The sequence below is a fragment of the Epinephelus lanceolatus genome, chromosome 2 (genome assembly GCF_041903045.1).
Source record: "Epinephelus lanceolatus isolate andai-2023 chromosome 2, ASM4190304v1, whole genome shotgun sequence".
NCBI lineage: Eukaryota > Metazoa > Chordata > Actinopteri > Perciformes > Serranidae > Epinephelus > Epinephelus lanceolatus.
The window spans coordinates 44,774,014-44,794,347 of NC_135735.1; the positions used below are offsets into that span (position 1 = coordinate 44,774,014).

The 20,334-nt window shown below is 41.3% G+C and overlaps 1 protein-coding gene across 5 annotated transcripts in view; it reads right to left on the reverse strand.

The window, feature by feature from the left end:
- znf536 (zinc finger protein 536) overlaps positions 1-20,334 on the reverse strand; it is a 279,521-nt gene that overhangs the window by 245,588 nt on the left and 13,599 nt on the right. For all 5 annotated transcript variants that reach the window (XM_078161901.1, XM_033617187.2, XM_078161904.1 and 2 more), the window contains exon 2: positions 6,310-6,391. The gene's annotated coding sequence lies outside the window, so the exon portion shown is untranslated. The remainder of the gene's footprint in view (positions 1-6,309; positions 6,392-20,334) is intronic.

Sequence of the window (20,334 nt, forward strand, 5' to 3'; positions counted from 1 at the left end):
GCCAATCATGTCTTATTTATACCAGCGGGGTAGAGTAGCACACAGCAGTGACAATCTTAACCCAACAACATTGAAGAGGAAACTGTGGGAAAATTGACCCCTCTCCACCCACCACCCCTGCACCTTATGTTGTTCTTTTTCTGTCTTCTTGCAGAAAATATCATCCTAAAATGGAGTGCAGGTTACATTCTCAAGTGTGTCTGACATCACATTGATATTTCCAGCAGCGGAATCAGTGTCAGGTTTTGATGTACATTGCTCAGAACAAAACAAAAAAAAAAAAAACAATCACACAGGAAGAAATCAAGTTAGTGAGAGTGAATGAGACACCTGTTTCTACATTGTCGGTAGCCTCAATAGTCCAAAAGTTATGTCTGAGTAATCAGAAACACAGCCCAATGTTCATAGGCAAGCTGGCTTCCTACCTGAGCTCATACGGTCATAAGTGCAATAAACTTCACACCATTTTTTTTTTTTTTTGGGGGGGGGCGGGGGTACTAAAATGCATTCTGGGAAATGTAGGAAACCACTTCAGGACATTACAGCCAGGATGAGGCTATGCTAGTCCACTGAAATAAAGTAAACTACACTTTATCATTCCTGGAATACACAAAAAACATAATTTGATGTAAACAATAACAATAACATTGTGCCAGTAATGCCCAAATATATTTCCTTTAGGATAAGGGTTCCAAATGCAAAATTTTAACCTTTTAAAATGCAACTCAAACTTCAGGAATTTGTTTTTATCTATTGGTCAGAGGTGGAAGAAGTGTATAAAGGTAACAGTAGCAATAACAATATATATATTGTATAAAAAGACTATATAAAGTGCATGTGTCAAAGTAGATATTTTCAAAAATCTATTTGAGAGTGTATATTGTTAGCAAAATGACCATAATCAGCATTATATCGTACTGTATGAATTGATTTTTTTTAAGTGATTAGAGAACAAGTAAATGTAAGTACACATAAACAGCCACAAAACTAAGATTTAAACCAAGACAACAATAAAAAACAAAGGGAAAAAAAATATTTACAAAAAAGGAACACAACATAAGTTCAAACCAGTGGGTGTAGGAATCATCAGATGCCTTGCGATACAATATTATCACGATACATAAGTCACAATACAATATTACTGCGATTTTAAATGTGTTGCAATATGCCGAGTATTCCGATAAAATACATTGTGATATATTGCGATTTATTACCTTTTTGTCAACTGCGCATTACATCCTCCAAAGAAAACTTTGTCAACATCTAATTTCATTATCAAATAAGATAAAGTTTTCAGTCTGTTTATCTCACAGCAAATTTCCCTTTGGGGACAATAAAGTTGAAAGTTGAAAGTTGAAGTTGATCTCACTTCAGTCATTTTTATTGCAGCAAAATGTATCTAGTGGACTAAAAAGCATTTGATTTTATTATTCTAATAGGCTACCAAAGGTTTAATTTGTATTTGGGATTAATAATTCATATAATAAAAAAATCAATAATTGGCATCCCTGTAATGATACGATATTGCCACACAAAAATATCACGACACAATGCTGTATTTTCCCCACCCCTACTATGTAGTCGACAACAGACAAATAAATATATAAATAAAACTTAAATAGTAATTGATTAATTATTGTTGCTGATGCATTGCAATGTCAGAAACCTTTTGATATAATAGTTTGCTCATTTGGAGATTAGTTTATCTTTTTTAGCTAAACTTTTTGGGTAGCTTAATCTACAAAAAGGCATCATACTTTAAAAGCTCATACATGCTTTGTATGTAAAATTTTAATATGCAAGTAAGTAACTACTGACTTTAGCTGTCACATAAATGTAGTGGAAAGAAGCTTAAGCTGGCATAAAAGTACCTCAAACTTGTACTGAAATATTACTGCAGTAAATGTACTTAGTTACTTTACACCCCTGCTACAAATATAAATTCATTTGAGGTAACAGTTGTAACTCTTTTTTCAGCAGCAGCTTTGGCATGTCAAGGTTTTATGTGTGTGTCTGTAAATGTTCATCCGTGTGTGTGTGTGTGTGTGTGTTAGTTTGTGGGTCTGTTTATGAATCTCTTTCTAGATAAGTCATCTGTGTGAGTGTATGCGTCTGCAAGTTTGTGTGTGAGTGCTTTGTGTGAGAAATGGTGTGAGAATACGTCAAGGGGAGCATGTGTTAGCTCTGCATCCAATATGAGGGAAATCTGTGCCACATACCTCCGATATGACACAAGCCAAAACGACATGACTCACCCATGCTATATTTGATTAATAAAACTACAGCCGACGAAATGTGTTTCAAAACAGCAGATCATTACCAAGGCGCAGTTTGACTGGAGAAATGTAGCATCGTGTTATTATTATTAAGGTATGAAGACAAAATGTTTGTGTGTGTATGTGTGTGTGTGTGTGTGTGTGTGTGTGTGTGGAGCATCTGATACGATCAAAAATAACATCATCTGAGTGTTACATCTGTAGTTAAATATGTCTTCATTTTTCACTTTAGTGAGGCATATGTGAATGCAGGGTGGTAATTCAGATAGGTTGCCTCAGCATGTCCAGAGGAGGACAGCTGCCATATATATTTAGCCCTGCTGCACTGAATCTTATAATAAATGTTATAACATGAATTTCCCAGCTTCAAGAGAAAAGGTTTCCATTGATTAGCACTTTACAAGCAATCAATTTTTACAAACCGGCTTGACCCCCTCGTCTCTTTCTCTGCTTCTCAGGAAGCCAACTCTCAGGACGATGGTCTATTACGAATTAAAAGAATACAGAGAAGTGAGAGTGGATGAGTAATTATTGGAAAGAAGAAGACAGGAAGAGGAGTGATGCTGGAGAGACGTGTATAGATTTTAAGGGGAGCGAAGACGAATGTGAGCTACCTAAGAAGAAGAGTCTATTCCTGCCGTACGAGCACGGCGATAACAATGGCGATGATGATGACACACTGATTACAAACAAGCCAGGCGGGATGAAGCCTCCTAACCCCACAAAGCAGACATATCCCTCACTTATACTTGTCATATGATCTCCCATCACTCACTGACACACACACAGACACACACGCACAGTACACACACTATAACGGCCCATCACCATGAGAGATGGGGTGGCCACGCTCCTCCAGCTCCAGGAATAATGGCTTGCACCTGTTAACCATGTCACCTCTGTTTGCTAATTGTCTCCTTGAGCTACATAGAGAGGAATTGACAGCGTTGTGGCTTTTTGACAGGTGGGGTGTGTGTGTGTGTGAATTGGGGGGGGGGGGGGTACCCTTAGTCAATATGTGATGAAATGACTGGCATCAAACTTATTTTACTTGGAGCAGCTCTATCGCTGGGTGGTTACTTCATTTTAATGACACATGTTTTGTGTTTAGGTTCCACAGGAAATCCAGAGTAAAGGGAAAGTTAGTATTTCTTTTTCCATGCTAGCGCTATTGATTTGTAATGAAGACCGTTTAGACCGATTATAAACAAACAAACAAACAAATCCGATTTCAACTTTGGATGTCAATATGTCTTCAAACTGCCGCTATTGGTACTCAGTTCCTTACAAGTCACATAAAGTTAATACATTTATGTGTTATTACTTTGTGTCCCTCATTCTAATTTATGTATTGGTAAAAAGCAAAATAAATGTTTCGATAACTCCTCTTAGACTCTAAATGGCCCATCCACCTCACTCCTGGGGGTTCTAGTGCAGTAATGATTATGGGTGCAATTTCTGGTGAGTTAGTGGAAGCAGCAGTAAGCTAGGCTGTCTATGGTTAGCTACAGTGGCTAATCACGGTGGCTTTACATTAGTGATATAACTGAGCTCTTCTGATGAATTTGGCTTCATGTTTCACTCAGTAGAACGCAGTTTTAATAAATCAGTAGTTATAAAAATGTGTAAATTGCATTGTTAAAGCAGACAAGCGGAGCATTTGCTGGTAAGCATTATGATGATTCCGTTTACATAAAGCTAAAAATAATACAGAATTATGTTAAATGTTTACCCAATGTGTAAGTGTCTGTTTATGATTTGTAAAAAATCATAAATCATCTTTTAGAACGAGTCGATGTTTACTGTAAGCTAGCTCAAACTCTATACTATATGTTAACAGAGCAAGGCAAGCTAATTGCTAATGTGCTTGGTTAAAAAGGTAAAAAACCAATGCTTTGAGGTGGCTGTCAGAGAGGGCAGAGGTATGATGACACTATCCTGTCTGAGGGGTAACAGTAGGTCTGCTTCACATGTTTTATTTCCCAGTCACTCCAGCAAAGAGGATCAGCGTACTGTTAGCTAACCGTTACCATTGGAAAAACACCGGTTCCAGTTTAGTGCCAGAGGTCGCCCCCATAATTCACACATGGTATAATGGAGGCTAGAAATAAGGTGGATAAGCCTGCTGTACATAAACTTCATCAAACAAAATGTGCAGTCGTTATATTTAACTGAATACTCAGACTTTTTGTGATGGCCATGTTGCTCATTGTCGAACTCAGGTTGAGTTGATTGGATTGAGATCCATTTTCTGTCTGTGTGTTAAGTAGATAGATGGTCCAAGACACATTTGGCCTAGCGTAGCAGACTAAGGGCATGGAGAAAGAGCTAGCCTAGCTTCATTAAAGACATCTTCCAACGACTCCCAGCCTGACATATTTTCACACTTTATCTTCAGTATTTTAGACAGAAGTTGATTTTACCATGTTGTATCGCTGTCAGCCCAGTTGCCAGATTAAAATGTTGGCATTGTACGTTTCTGCAAACCATGGTTACGTTACATTTGTTTGTTTGACATGTATCATATCAGCATTTCTGAAGTGATGTACTATATGAGCTGAATTAGTTATCGGAAGGTGGAAAGGATGGTGGGTGGCATGTCACCTTGGTGACCTTGGTGAGATTTTTTATTCTGGCGATTGGGTTGTATCCTAAGTGGTCAAATATTACAGTTCCAAAGTTAAGAAAACTGAAACTAAATCCAGGTGATTCTATAAAGGTTGAATCTGTTAGTCAGTTTTAGGCCTGTTGGAACTCAGAGTATTTCTTTTAGTCCAGTTTTCTATTTGTAAAATACACAGATTTGCTGAGCCAGCACTGAATGTGACATTTGTCATAAAAATGACAAATGTTTGAGAGAAATGATTTAGCTGATCGCATGATGTCAATTCCAGGAGAATATCTCAGTTAATCTTTAATGAATGTCAAATTAATATTTTAAGATAATCATCTCAATAGTTCTGCATCTGGACATCCAGAAATTGGAGCAAGTAGCTCGTAAAAAAGAATGGTTGTAAAACTAAGTAGGCCACAGCTGTTATTTCAATGTGTTAGATACATTTAATCAACATTTCACATCTTGTGCTTCTCATTTCATTTTCAGGTGGAAGCAGGTTATGAACAATAAATAAGCTGCCACTAAAGGTGATCTTTTTTTTTTTTTTTTTAATGAATGTAGTCACTTGAAAAAACTGAAACTAATTAGATTCAAAAGTGTAGTCAAAAGAACTCTGATTCAAAAAGCAGGTTAGACACTAGACTTGAATCCGATAAAAAGACCCAACCTTGACTAGCACTAGCAGCAGCAACATGATTCAGAGGCTTCTATTTGGGTGTCAGTTTGTGACATCACCAACATATCCTGCAGGTCTTTCTGCTACCAGAGGTGCAAACATATGTGGCCTGACACCCAAGATAAAAACATTTGCAACTGCTACCAGTGTTCATGTTGCAGTCTTTATACCAAATGCTATTTAACTGTCTGACCACATTCTTGTCCCAATGTGATGTTGTTCAAGAGGTTAAACCACAGGAAAAAATGTAATAAATGGTGCAGTTCTGCATGACAGAACAGAGATGCAGAGACTCATGCAAGGTTACTTGTGTTCACTTAAACAATAATAGCTTGTGTCCACTTGCAAAGTTCAGGTCAACATGGTGACATTCATTCAAGTGATAAAAGCCTAAAGGGTTTGTTACTGGAATGTTGCCCATTCATTTAATCTGTCTGGTCACCAAAAAAAAAAAAAAAAAAAAATGGAGGTGATGATAATAACATCTCCTCTATAATTTTGATGTACTCCACAGCCCGCTGACCGACCAAGTGGGGGCAAGTCATGGGCAGCTCCCAGGTATGAATGCCCCGGCACTGTGTCTGAGAAGCATGGCACTGCTTAACAAGTGCATGCTCAATTGACTTTCCCCGGATAAACAAAGATTTAAATGAAAACAAAAGATGCATGCGCGGGTGTGCAAGTGTGACAGACACCTTTAATATCCTCCCCTTTCCTGTGATCAATCGGTGTGATCGTACCTGTGTGACTGCCGCCGCTCCAATGAATGCCGGATGTCAGGAAGAGCGCCGACAGCTCCACAGAAGGTGGGACGACAAGAGCCTGTAAACAAAGCACACACACCAGGAAATTCAAAGTCACATACATTTGAAGCTTGACAAGTTTGCAACATTGGCGACAGAAGAGAAATACCCATTAAAACATTGTGCATTGATTCCCCCCACCCTAACCCCCCTACATCTTTATTTTTCCTCAGGACTTCCTGTGAGGACGTGATGTCTTTTACACACCCATGAGTAATCTAACAAATGCATGAACTGTAATTGCTTGTACGTTTCAATATTTGACTTCTTTTCATTTTCTTCTCATTACAAGTTTTTATTTTGACACTGTAATATCCAGTTTAAAGTGAGGAAATCATAGTGGGACATGTACTAAGATGTCCAAGGTTTACAATTTGTAAGTTAAAAACAACAACAGAAAAAAAAAAAAAAATAATAGGAAGCTTTGGTCTCATAAGCAGAAAACTGTGAGCGGAGCCTACACAGCCGAGCAGAGGATGTTATCTGATACAGCCTTGAAGCCCCGCCGCTTAACGCCAGAAAAATAATCAAGCCGACTCAAAGTATGTGAAGTAAAAGACTGCCACTCCCCTTTAAAGTAGCATGTAACTCGTTGAGTGGCATTTAAGCTGAGGCCTCACAGAGAGACGTCGAGAAACTGACAGCAGCTGGCTTTGACGTTTGATGACTCACAATTTATGAAATTAAACAGGATATATTTCCTAAAACCTGCACAAAAGTTTTTATGCTTAAGGTGGGAAACCTGAAGAAGTTGTATAGTCTTATTCTTTTGTTGAAGAAGCTATTTGATCCATTTCCACGCAGCTGACTAAACTGCTCCCGATTTACATTTCATTTTTTGTGACATTTCAACTGTTTGCTTGAATCCGTTTAAGTTTGCTTAGATGGTAATCTGTGAGATCTTGGTTTTTGTATATTTACCTTCAGTCTTTAGTGCTAAACGTTCAATGCTGTGTTGCCTCTGCACTCTGTTACCCAAAGATCACCTGTCTGTCAAAGTGTGCACAATACTGTCCGTCCTTTTCTTGGTTGTGTCTGTAGGTGGCGCTCTTTTTTTGTGATTCGTTAATGGACATTATTACTTAAAATTTTGGACTGGCAATGGAGTATGAGTCCAACAAATTCTCATGGCTATTCTGGATGTGGAGAGGCAGCCAGGCATGGAGAAGCTGGCTCAGTCCTACAGCAGGGGTGGGGAGGGGTGGAGGGGGAGCACAGATGTGGAGGGTCTGCAGGAGGGCCACCCAGATCTACCCAACACTACTGTTTCAATGGAGCATCAAGAGTAAAACTCACACTCGCATTCAGGGAACGCACACACACACACGCTCACACACACAAAGCCACGACATTGCCTTAAGTCACAATCTAAATTGGCTCCCAAGGGCATACCGACTACCTTGTTCACCAAAGGCATTGTGTATGTTTTCTGAGTGCTTAGCATATGCTGCCGTAACCTGAGATCTCTCTCTCTCCCTCCCTCTCTTTCTCTCTCTCTCTCTCCCCTGCACACACATGCACATGTAGCTACACAAACACACAATGTTGCTAGAAGTTGCTCTGTTTTCTCCCTTTACGTATTTCCCATCAGGCCCTTAATTAAATTCAAAATAGTTCACATCTACCTATTAAACCATGTTGCGCCGACCGCCCACCAGACAAACCTCGACAGAGACGCAAATACAGGCAGGGTGATGGCATGCGTGTGAGTTTTGTGGGGGAGAAAGTAGTAGGATGACAGGAGAAACTACTTCTCAGATCACAAGCGATGAGGAACGTCATGTCTGCTTTTTATGCTGCCACATGATATTGTAACACTGAAAGGTAAACGCTGATTTTCCCCGTCAAAAATAATAATCTATCAGGTTGATTTCCTGGACTCGAGGCAGGGGTTGTTCTGCTTTTAAAGTTCAGCATTTTCTAAATGATACTTTATTGCTGCTTGCATGAACAAAACTGAATACGGAGTCATAAAAATGGCTTGCAAACTACATTCAAAGGCAGATGCAGGCAGGTTATTGTTCCACCAGAGTGAAACACCACAGCAAAAGCTACTGACACTTGATCGAATCTGCTACATCTATGATTTGATATCAAAGCACACTGCAGAGTAATGAAAATAGCTAACATTTTAAGACAGTCTAACCTTTCCTGTGTTTACCTTATTAAAGAGTGTGTACCTTAACTGGTAGTGCAATACACATAGGGGGAAAAACAATGTGTATAAAGCCGGCAGTGTTTAAGCAGGCGAACAGTAAAGTAATAGGCAAGAGCAGTGAAGTGTTGATTCTACAAAAGATGCGGGGGGAAAATTGCACCTTAGTGCACACAAGCAAACACACATGCATGCACACACACATTCCCTTCCCCTCCTCAATATACTCCCACAACACGGCCGGCTGCCTGGCAGCCGAAGTTAACATTTTCAGAGAAAATATTCCTTGCCTCCAATAGTCCGATGTAATTCATTTTCCATCTCTGTTCATTAATCATTGTTAAAATTAGTGATCCATTTCTTCCACTCTGCCATCTGCACTCAGCTTCCTAACAAACATGACACCTCAGCGCATAATAAAAGCTGACAGCTACGAGGAGGCCTTTCCAAATAGCTTTCTGCATATGTGCACCTCCACGACTTGATGCCGTTGTCAGACAAAAGTAGATTATTTAGACCGCTGGCTGGAGAGAGTACACAGATATGTGCATACACAAACATATATGGATATATATGTACATCCATGTGCATGCATATGTGTCCCAAGACTATGCAGCGACGATATATGTGTCAAAGAGGCAGAAAAATTGCACACAAATAATCTCAGACCTCAGTCACGTGCACACGCTTCCACGCACATGCCAGCACATACACAAAACAACAGATGTGCTTAATCTTGAATGGAATGTGCTAAAATCCTGATAAAGAAAATCTCCCTCATACTTCTCAGCAAAGGGGTAAAGTGAGGAAAATGAGGTAAAAAAAAAAAAGGGGAAACATACAAAATCTGAGTAATCATGAAACCCAAGAGAGCGAAAGAAACAGAGAGAAAAGAGAGAGGCCTTAAAAGTTCTGTTTACCCATACAAGGTTTTTGCTTTAACTTCAGCTGGAACAGTGTTGTACTTTTCCATTTGCATTTGCTTCCAGCAGCTGTGGCATCCGTGTGTATTTGTTGCGATACTGTATATCAGCTCAGCTACACCCTGGTCTTCACTCGCTATGCTGAGAGCTATTTCAGAGGCTGGAATAGAGAGGAAGAGAGAGTGAGTGAGGGGGTCAGACGATGCCCCTGTCAGGTCACCCAGGCCTCGTAAACACCCCTCTGATTCACATAAAAATACCTTGATGGAAAGCTATCCGGTGTCCAGATGCCCCTGCAGACACCCAGTAGCCTGAACAGATTTAGGTGCTTGAGATGTAGCAGGTTTGATACACTAGAATGAGGTGCACACAGACTCAAAGTTTAATGAAGCATAAAGCAAAGATGCGCTCTAATATTTGCGATTTTGGCTGCACTGAAGTAGTGAAATAAACAGGTGCAGCATCAAAAACCCAGCGTATGAGTAAAGTCTTTAACACTTAACGCTCTGTCATTACTTATTTATGATCAAATGTCCTATTTATCACATAATTTCTATTATCACTGAATGATTTTTCCACCAAAATCAAGTAAAAAATCCTAAAAATCATATTAAAAAATTCAACAAGAATAAATCTGAATCTTTCTCTCCCTCTGTCTGTCTTTCTCGCTCTCTCACGCACACACATATGCACAGCTTACCCACACTACCTTCCCCTAGTCTCTAGTTAACACTCCCCCAGACTGTCCCTTCTCACATCCACACACATATGCACACAATCACAAATGCGCACACACCCACACATGTACACACACTTAAACCTCAACAATCCTATGCCGCTGTAGTCCTCTGATTCTCTTCTGTACACACACATACACACACACACACTCAGACACACACTCGGTCAGGATCCCTCCCTGGCGAGGTGTGTGTGTGTCTCTGCCCGAGGCACAGCACATTAATCTATATAATGCCCTCAAAGAGAAGGCTTTTTCACACCGCTAACTGCCAAGGACTACGAGGGGCAGCGGCTGAGCCATGATTCAGCTGTTAGCCCAACTGGCGTCCCTGCGCGCACACCCCCACACCCGCACACACACACCCGCACACACACACACACACACACACACACACACACAGACACACAATATGTTAGCAGGGATACACACACACACACCCTTCGCTGGCAAGACAGGCAACACAGACACCTTTGTGCGCTCACACAAGGACACACTCATCAACACTAGAGCTGGGTAACGATCCCCAGTACTTTTTTGCTGTAATGTATCGAGAAGTATCAAAAAGTGGCACTGAGGGCTCAATCAGGTTCACTCTCCTCTTCACTTATTCTTTACAGAAACAGTTCCTGATTTAAATCATAACTTTGCAAGTTTTGGACCGTATCACACTGCGGCAAAGATCTTGTACAGCTGTGTGCGTATGGAAATTTAATATTTGAGTTTCGTTTCTTAGGTAAAATAAAACAGTGCTCATGTAGAAAAATTCCATTCCTTAATAAAAGTTATCGAAAAAAATTGTATTTTTTTGTATGTGAACCCAGGTATATCGGCACTATTGATGAAAAATTTAAATCCAAATCTAGCCCTGTCTTTGTCGGCTTAAGGTACATCATGATTTTGATTACATACTGTATATAAAAGTGCACACAGTGGCTGCAAAATTCACAAGAGTACCCCACTGAATTTTAAGGTTTGACCGATAAAATTCAGAGAGCACCAGAGCAAATCAGTGCAGAAGAATCTGCTCTCTGCCTCCGTCACCATCAGCAGACACTACAGAGGACGACAGTTTACTGATGTTACCTTGCAGGATTTCTGGGCTTCACCGTCCTCATATTTCAGACTGTAACCTCTTGCCAGTGTGTGAAGTTGCCCAGTGCAGATTTAATATTCATTTGTTGCACGGAGGGCCACAAAACAGACAGCCCAGAGCGGTGATTGGAGGGCCAGTGCTCAGAGACAGACGGCGAGCAGAAGAGCAGCTAAATCATCTTGACATTCACCAAGAAGTAGCCACACAGAAAGCTACTGCTGCTGTTAGTTCTCCCATCGACTAATTTGGTTCTACTTAACCCCTAAACACCCCACGCGCGCGCATACACACACACACAGAAGTGGATGCAAGGCAAACAGAGGCTGACACACATATATGCACACGCACGAGAGCGCACACACACGCGCCTCACAGTGACACATTTAATTCCAGGTTCTCAACACATCTGAATTACAGCAGGCTGATGAGGGAGAGAGGGCCAGGCCCCTCTGGACTGATTAGCATCATTTAAGAAAGCCTTCCTTTTTTTCTGCCCGCTTCAGTGACCTCTCTCTCCTGCTCTATCACTCTCTGCCACTCGCCGGGGCGACCCACCCACCTCCCAGCCTACAATATGGGTGGCATCCCCGCCAGCACAAGTCAATATGGAGTACACTCATTTACATCTAACACAGGAGAACAACTCAAGTGCCTGTGCCTCTGGGGCTATTTTATTCCTTCAAGTATTCATAGACAACTGCTTGTTAGCTTTAGATTCTGTTTTCTAAAAGTGTGGACAGAAGGACATAACTAACGCATATATACGTCAGGCGCCATATGATGCAGTTTTTTTCTGCTCGTGTAAAGTAAATAAGACAGAGCCTGTTTTATTTGTGCATATTTCCCCCCGTCTAAATTATATAAGCCTTGCACATGGCTTAAAATTTTGTAAAGCTTTTCTCAAAATCCTACTTATGGTTGCCATTCTGTGCCAAAAAGTTCATCTGGCCTGTAAATTTAAGCATGGATTACAAATATTCAAATCATGAGCTTACTGTTCAAATAAACATTTCCAACAGGGAGGGGAAAAGTTGCAAGGCATACACTTTCAGCATAATTCCTCCTCTGGCACCTCCCCTCCCCTCGCTCCTAATAAAACAACCACAAAAAAAAAAAAAAAAAAAAAGCAGGGAAGAGAAAGGGGTGGGTTAGGGGTGGGAAGGGGGAGAAAAAAGACAAGAAATGCAAAAACAAAAGACAGAGTTAAAAGTTTGCCTTCTTCATTTACCGTGCGGCTGGATAAACAGTGTTGATGAAATATGTAATTAATGTAATTGTAACCACCTATGCAATTACAGTCAGCCGGGTGGGCTAACCCGGTACACCCTACCATAGGACAATAGGGCACCTTATTACAGTTTTAAAAGGGGGAGGGAGGGAGAGGGGGGTGAATAAAGGGGGGAGGCTTAAGCTGGTCAGCTGCTCACCACATGGTAGAAATAATAAGGACTGAAGTCACAATCATTTCAGCTTTGGTTTAGCTTCGCTGATCACTGCACTTTATACTGGACAATACAAATACCTGACAAACCTCCTGGGCATCCAGGGATTTCTGAGTCATTTTATATATGATACACATATTAAATGACTAAATACAGTGTGAGAGACTAATCTGCAGTGGTGGAGGTATACTTCTAGAAAATGAAAGTAGTCATTTCCCACTGTAAAAATTAAAAAATTGAAAAGATCACTTAAGTGTAAAATGTACTGAAAGTATGGAGAGTTAATGAACTCAAAGGAGATAAATGACTCCTCTGAATGTGATACCATAATATATTATATTACTACATTATTATTGCTTCTGCATTAATGTTCAAGTAGCATTTTATTGTTGTAGTCAAGGGGGAGCAAGTTTAAACTACTTTCTATATCGTTGGCTATTTTAATTTGCATTCTGTTGTATGAGTTGGTCATACTTTTTAATGCAAAGTCCTAGTTCTGTTGCTAACCTGTGAAAACTATGTATCTCCACTAAAGACAGGCCTGTTTGGAGCTTTGTTTCTAAGTCTTTCCTCGATCAGCTAATGTGTTTTTAAATGGTTTAGAGGAACTTCTTAACCCATAAAGAAAAACTCTGTAGTTTTTTCCTAAAAAATTCAAAATAACAAAATTTGGAGATATGTGGTTTCCATAGAATAGCAATGACGACAGCTATCAAACTGGAAGCTGCATTTCCAGCAAAACTTTATAAGTGTAGAAGAGTAAAATACTTCCCTTGATAATGTCATGGACCTGAACTAGGCTATAAAGTGCCATGAAGTGAAAATACTCAAATACAAATATCTCATATCTAGTGCTTGACTAAATCTAGTTGTTAGGTTCCACTATTGGTTCTATCTGTTATGACTTGATCCAAAGCATTTACACATCTATTTGAATATTTATGTATTCTTACAGCACAGTATGACCTCCTGCTTTCACACTAACCTGCCACCATCTGCAGCCTCCAAAAAGGCTCAGAATAAAACCAGTCCTGGTCCCTAGTACAGACAGCTATATGAATGTAGCATCAGTAGACAAACATATTGTCACCTGGGTAAAATTTGGGTTGAGGTGCAGGCTGCTTCCCAGACCCGTTCACACTGACAGCCGGTGTTATCCCAGGGATTAAAATAGCCTCTTCTCTGCTACCCGCCCCTGCCCAGCATTAAAGTCTTCCACATTTGCAAAATTGCAAACAGATGCAACTCAAGTACCTGCAAATAATCTGCCAAGACCAATTTCAAAAGGGAGATTTCAGAATATGTGGGAGTCATTAGAGGGAGTATTATTTCAGCGATGAGCGCAAGAGGGCCAGCCGTGGATCACCCAACCAGATGGGTTCTGCTGCCTTTTATTCAGGAAGAAAGAAGCCGACGTGTTCTTCATCTCCCCCATTCCCCTCAAATGAAGATATATAACTTGTATGAAACAATTACGGCAGAATATTGGAAGTTTCAGAAGCAACCAAAGAATGTCAAATTTCCTTTCGAGTTTCTCAAAACAATCTTTTCATCTTCTTCCCAGTGAGGATGCTTTCGGATGGGGGCTGCGGAGGGGAGGGCTGGGGGGATTTTTCGATGTAAACGAGGATACAGACACAGAGATCTGAGGCTTTTTATTGTTTTGTATTGAGTGTTAAATATGAAAAAGAATTAAAAGGTAGACGCCTTAAAAGGGGCCTGTGGCGTATGTAAATGAAATATGTTTCAGAGCCATAATTTGCAACTGCTGCTGTTGTTATTTTTCAGACGGTTATCTGAAGTTTTTCTGGTCGCCTCAGTGCGGCTTTAAAGCGACGAACAACAAAGCGTTCACCAATTAAAGACGATTTTAACACCAAGAACTGCAGCAAACTTCATTAGATTCTCCATCCAGCCGCTGACAAAAAGCCTATCAGAATGCATCTTTAAGCGTCCATAATGAATAATGTATAATGAAAACACACTTTTTTTCCTCACACTAGCCATTCACAACATCTACCAGCCCTTATAACAAATGAAATGTTTATATCAAATGGAATTTGATTAGGTGACTGGTTATTATTGCTAGTAGGGAAGCAGAATAACAATCTAAGGCACTTTAAAAATGATCAAAATCGCCAAGCCCTTGAAACAATACACATTCAATCAAATTCTTCATAATTGTAACAGTAGGAAGCATTTTAGGCATTCCACCCACAACAAACAGGCTTTGTTCTCCTGTTATGAGAGGCAGCGAGGGGACACAATCAAGTGCGTGAGAAAGCCAGGAACGCAGGATTTCAAGCAATTCCTCCCGCTTTCTCTTTCTCTCTTTCTATACCCCCCCTCCTCCCTTCTCTCTCTTTTTTTCAGGGTCGCCCATATTATTTGCTTCCTGTCTCATTGTAGCTGGCAAAAAGAGAATTTGGTAATTGAGTGGTACAGAACATGTGCCCTCCCTGCTCGCAGATGACAGATGGATTATAAAAACTTCAAAGGCGAGCATTTGGAGCACCAGGGGAGAGATGCTAGGTATTTGAACTATCATTCTTTACCCAGGAGACAATGACTGCCTGACATGGTGCATACATCAAGGAATTGTGCAACGGCACAGACATAATCCAACACACACATGCACACACACCCTTCCTTTTACTTCTTTTCCATCTCTCTTCCTCTCCTTCTCCCTCCCTGTGCTATATATTTAACATCCTGTTCTGAGCAACTTTGCGCCAAGCTCGGGAACATAACAAGTAGGGGGTAACACTGAGAGGAGGAGGAGGAGGAGGAGGAGGCACTGGCAGGGGAAGTAATCTTATCTTTGCATTTTCCTTTTCTTGACTTGTCACCTTTGTGGGCTTTTTTTCTTGCAGCTCTCAGGGTTCAAACTGTGGCGTCTCCTTTCCCTCTGGTCGGTAAAATAATCAGAGTTTAGCTCTAGCTTTGTGGCTTTGTGTTTTTAAAAGTACAGCCAGATTAGCAGGCCTTGAGGAAAACTGTAAGCACTACTGTACCGTAAGTGAAGAGGAGAATGGTGGGCGGCGACGCCTATAATCATCTTATAAGCATGATTTATGAAAAGGGCCATCTGCTTTGCCTTACTTAAGCACGGAGGCAACCTTTAATAATATAAGGACATGAGGAAAAGGGGGGGACAGTGGGGGGTGAGTGCAAATGGGAGGGGGGGACTGTTCGACACAATGACACACACACACACACACACACACACAAACACACTGATTTCAACTAACTGATAACAGGAATGCAAGTTTCCCTCTCCCCTCCCACTCTTCTTCTTCTTCTTCTTCCTGTCTCTTTTCCTCTTCAGCATCCAGCCATTAGTTCAGATGGCAGCTAATCACCACTGACCTCTCCTGTCACACCATTTAACCCCGGCCCCTCCCCTTGACCCTGAAGGAATTAGCAGCCTCACTGTAACACACACACACACACACACACACACACACTTCCATACATCTCACAAACTACCTTGCATACAGACAAAAAAGTCGCTACACTCTCTACACACTACACAGTTTGCTCCCTCAGGTTTCATGACCACACTGTTTGATGCTCTGTATGAAGTAAAACCAATGAAACAAATTATTGTATGTGATATTTCACACCTCATAAATGCACAGGACCCTACCACATTATCATACAGTCTATAAAATGTCCAAAATTGCATTCCATTACAAGTTTCCAAATCCAACTTGACATCCAAACAGCTTATTTTGTCCAACATTCAGTCCACCATCTCATCATATTCAGTTCAGTATCACAGAGGGGGAAAAAAAATACACATGAGAATCTAGAACCAGTGACTTTTTGTTTCAAATTTGACTTAAATGATTCATCCTAAGATTTGTGGCAGAGGAACGTGCTGAAAGTCAACAAACTGATTAATCGATTACTAGATCTCTCTCGAATGGTTTTGATTTTTTTTCTTATTACCTGATTTTTTTTCTGGGGTTTTTTAACCAGCAGTTCCAAATCCAAAGAAATTAAATGCACAATTATTTATGATCATCAATATTGTCATCATTTAATTTCTCTGTATCAGCAGTAGTTTTTGCCATCATTTGGAGGGACATAAGCCTGTTAAAATTCTATCCTGAAATTCCAATACAACCTCTCAAATTAAAAAGCGAGGAACGAACTGAAACCTGCTAAGTGATATCATAACACATTTCACACACGAAGAACAAGTGCGTCTCAAAGTGGTGCAGCATCGACTTGATTGGCATTCATGCCCCAGCTGCTGCCCTTTGGCCTCGCGGTGACCTGGAAATGGCTCCCAGCGCGACCTTAAAGAGCGACGGCGGCAACGATGGGAGATGTGGGGGTGTGTGTGTGGGGTGGGAGAATGTGTGTGTCTGTGTGTGGATGTGGGTGTGGGGGGTGTCATAATGAGGCCATACGGCATATGCTATTGTCCTACAAGCCACATACACACACACACACACACACACACACATTGCCACATGTGCATACAGACACTCACACACGCCCCTCCCCATGTGGTCACCTTTTCAGTGTCCATCAGGATTGTCGGCCTAATCCTCGTCGGATCATCTCATCAATGCCTAGGCTGTTTATGTGTAATGGATCCCATCTAACTCCCTTTCTCTCCAACACCCAGTACTCCCCTTTGCCCCCTCCACCCCCCTTCACTCCTTCCCTGCCTCCCTCCAGGTCTCAACATCCCCTCCTCCCTCCTTCTTAACCACTGTTCCTCAAAGGAACTGCACTGAAATTTCATTGTACCTGTTACAGTGGCAATAAAGATATTCTGAATACACTAACTTTATTTCCTTGATGTACCTTTTTATTTTTTTTTTTTACCACTGATCACTTCCAAATATGCGGTGAGTAAAAAGGCAGCAGATTGGTCTCTGTATTGAATGTAATGTGTGTTGTCAGTGCTCTACAGGGAAAAACACACTGTACACTTGTTCCCCAGCAGTCAATGTATGTTCAGTAATTTTTTATATTCTTATAAAAAGTCCATGTTTAAAAAATGTTTTGGGTGACTAGAGGACAAATTGATTAAATTATGATTTAAATTTTAAATGTATAGATACTGCATAACTATCTTATAGGCTTTAACCAAAGATATAGATGTTGTTATTATTGTTTTTGTGGTGTGTAAAGTCAGACTCTAGTTTTCCTACCACTCAGTTTTGGGTATGGCAGAATTCAAAATAAATTCCAGATTACTGGTCCGCCGCATTATTTTCTTGACAAACCTGTCATGGAAACTGTATAATCATTTGTCTTTCCAGCCTTCCCATCCTTCCTCACTCTCTTCATCCTCCTCATTCTCCTCCTCCTCGAAGCCTCGCAGCATGTGTAAGCAGAAGCGCACGTGCTCCCTTCGCCCTCATTACGAGCTAACTACGCTCTTTGATTAAAAGCGTGTACAGAGAGGAAGACAGAGAGAGAAAGAATGAAAAGAGAGAGAGAGAGAGAGAGAGAGAGAGAGGAAGAGGTGGGGGGAAGAGAGGAACAGGCCGAACCTCCATAATTAAGATCACTTCACAGATTACCTCCGGCAACAAAAGCGCGGCAAGCAGCCGCCCGCAGCCACAGAAATTGGATGAAAAAGGGGTGTTGAGGAGGAGACTGACCTCCGCCGCTCTCCGCTGGGCTCCACACGAACACGAGCCTCGGCTGGATCAAATGCCCCTCCCAGCAGTAACTGACACACATAGACACACACGCGCGACAGGTACCAGTACATGCTGTAGAGTCAGAGAGATGGTGGACTGAGGAAAGGCACACTTCTTACAGGCAAAGGCACACTTCTTACAGGCAGAGGCACACTTAGAGGATTCAGCACCTGCGGGCTTACATTTTATTACAGGCCACATATCAAAAAAACACACATTGACACACACGTCTCTACTAAGTACACTGCCTGAAGAGGAGAAGTATCTACTGGTGCAGACCATCACTCCCCTGAGCTGACTAAGTCTGAAAAAACTCCTCCATGTGTGATGCCACCTTCACAATATTTTGAGAAAAGGACACGATTGCCAAGATAGCAATCAGTTACAATTTATTTTAATATTCAACAATAATGAGCTGCACTTTATACCTTGAAATTGGTGTATTTCCTGGCATGTTTGATTCTTGTGGGACGCACCATTCGCAACGCTAAATGAGAGACAGTGGAGCTACAAAAATCCCCAAATGTCCTATTTAAAATTACCACTAGGAGGCTGATATGATGTCTTTTTTCCTCATTTGGAAGCAAGTTTTCACCAAAAATCTGATATGATGCAAACATAGAATTACACCCACCAATAGGATACTCTCACCCATGGGCTTCCACAGGGACCATCCTCCAAGCCAACACATAGAGACGCATTTGTCTCTGCTTTTACTCTCTGTGCTCTTTGCCATTCCTTTTTTCTGTGCTGCTCACCTCGTCCTCCTGAGTCCACCTCTCCCCCACCCCACAAAACCAACCCTGATCTCCGGCGAGCAGGGGGGAGGCCATTTACTCTAATCACAGGGATCCAGCAAGAGCGCCTCAAAGCCCTCGGGGGCTGATCGGCAATCAGAGAGACGGAGGCTACGAGGGAGACAGAGAGAAATAAACTCCACCTCAACTTCAGATTTGTGGAGCAAACCTTTCCGAGCCCTAATCCGAAGCAGCTCTGCCGTGTGATTGTCCTGTTGGTGGGGAGGCATTTGGGAGGATATGAGCAAAGAGTTTAAGGACTTCCTGTGACAGAGTAAAGTCTGGTCAAGGGGGTCACGGGCAGGTTGAAGTGTGGAGGCGCACAGTCAGGACAGGAAGAGGGGCAGTAAGTGTGTACATGTACTGTGCTGTGGCACAATATGAGCTTATCATCTGTGTGGCTTTTGAAAAAGTGAAACTAAAACTCAGCTGTGTATGCATACAACTAGCACAGCAAGTACCAGGCAGTTGAAGAGTTGAACACTGTACTCCGAGATGGTTCCCATTCATTCATATGAAAATCCACGACTTTGCACTGAGATGATGGCAACACATAAATACACACGTAACTGTTCTACACTCTGGTGAAGTAGTACAAATGTTGAACCTGCATTTAATTTACCTCCGAAGTCAGAATTCGGTTGAACAAGTTGACCACGTTCCAGCACACTAAGTCCGAAAACCAACATATTGTGAACAATACCAGTTCTAGCCAGGTAAGCCATTTTTAGCAATACCAGCTGATGGCAACACATTACGCTGCAGACACTGTAGGAAACCAACACTGTAGAAACATGTCCACAGATAGAAGTTGGACAGTACGGTGTATACGAGTGTTTTAATGAGACATAAATAAGACATAAGTGCTAATTAACAGTAAATCACTACAGCTTTCACTACAGTTGATGCTCTGAGCTAGGCTGACCAAGCGTCCTCTTTTGCCCGGACATGTCCACTTTTGACGTCCTGTCCGGGGTGTCCGGGTGGTGTTTATAAATTGATGATAATGTCCGGTTTTCCTTGTGTGTGTGTGTGTGTGTGTGTGTGTGTGTTAGAGTGCGGCATGGGACGCATATTTCTGTCCGAACCCGACAGTCATTCTGTTTTGTTATGTCCGAAACTGAACCTAGCCCGACATTAT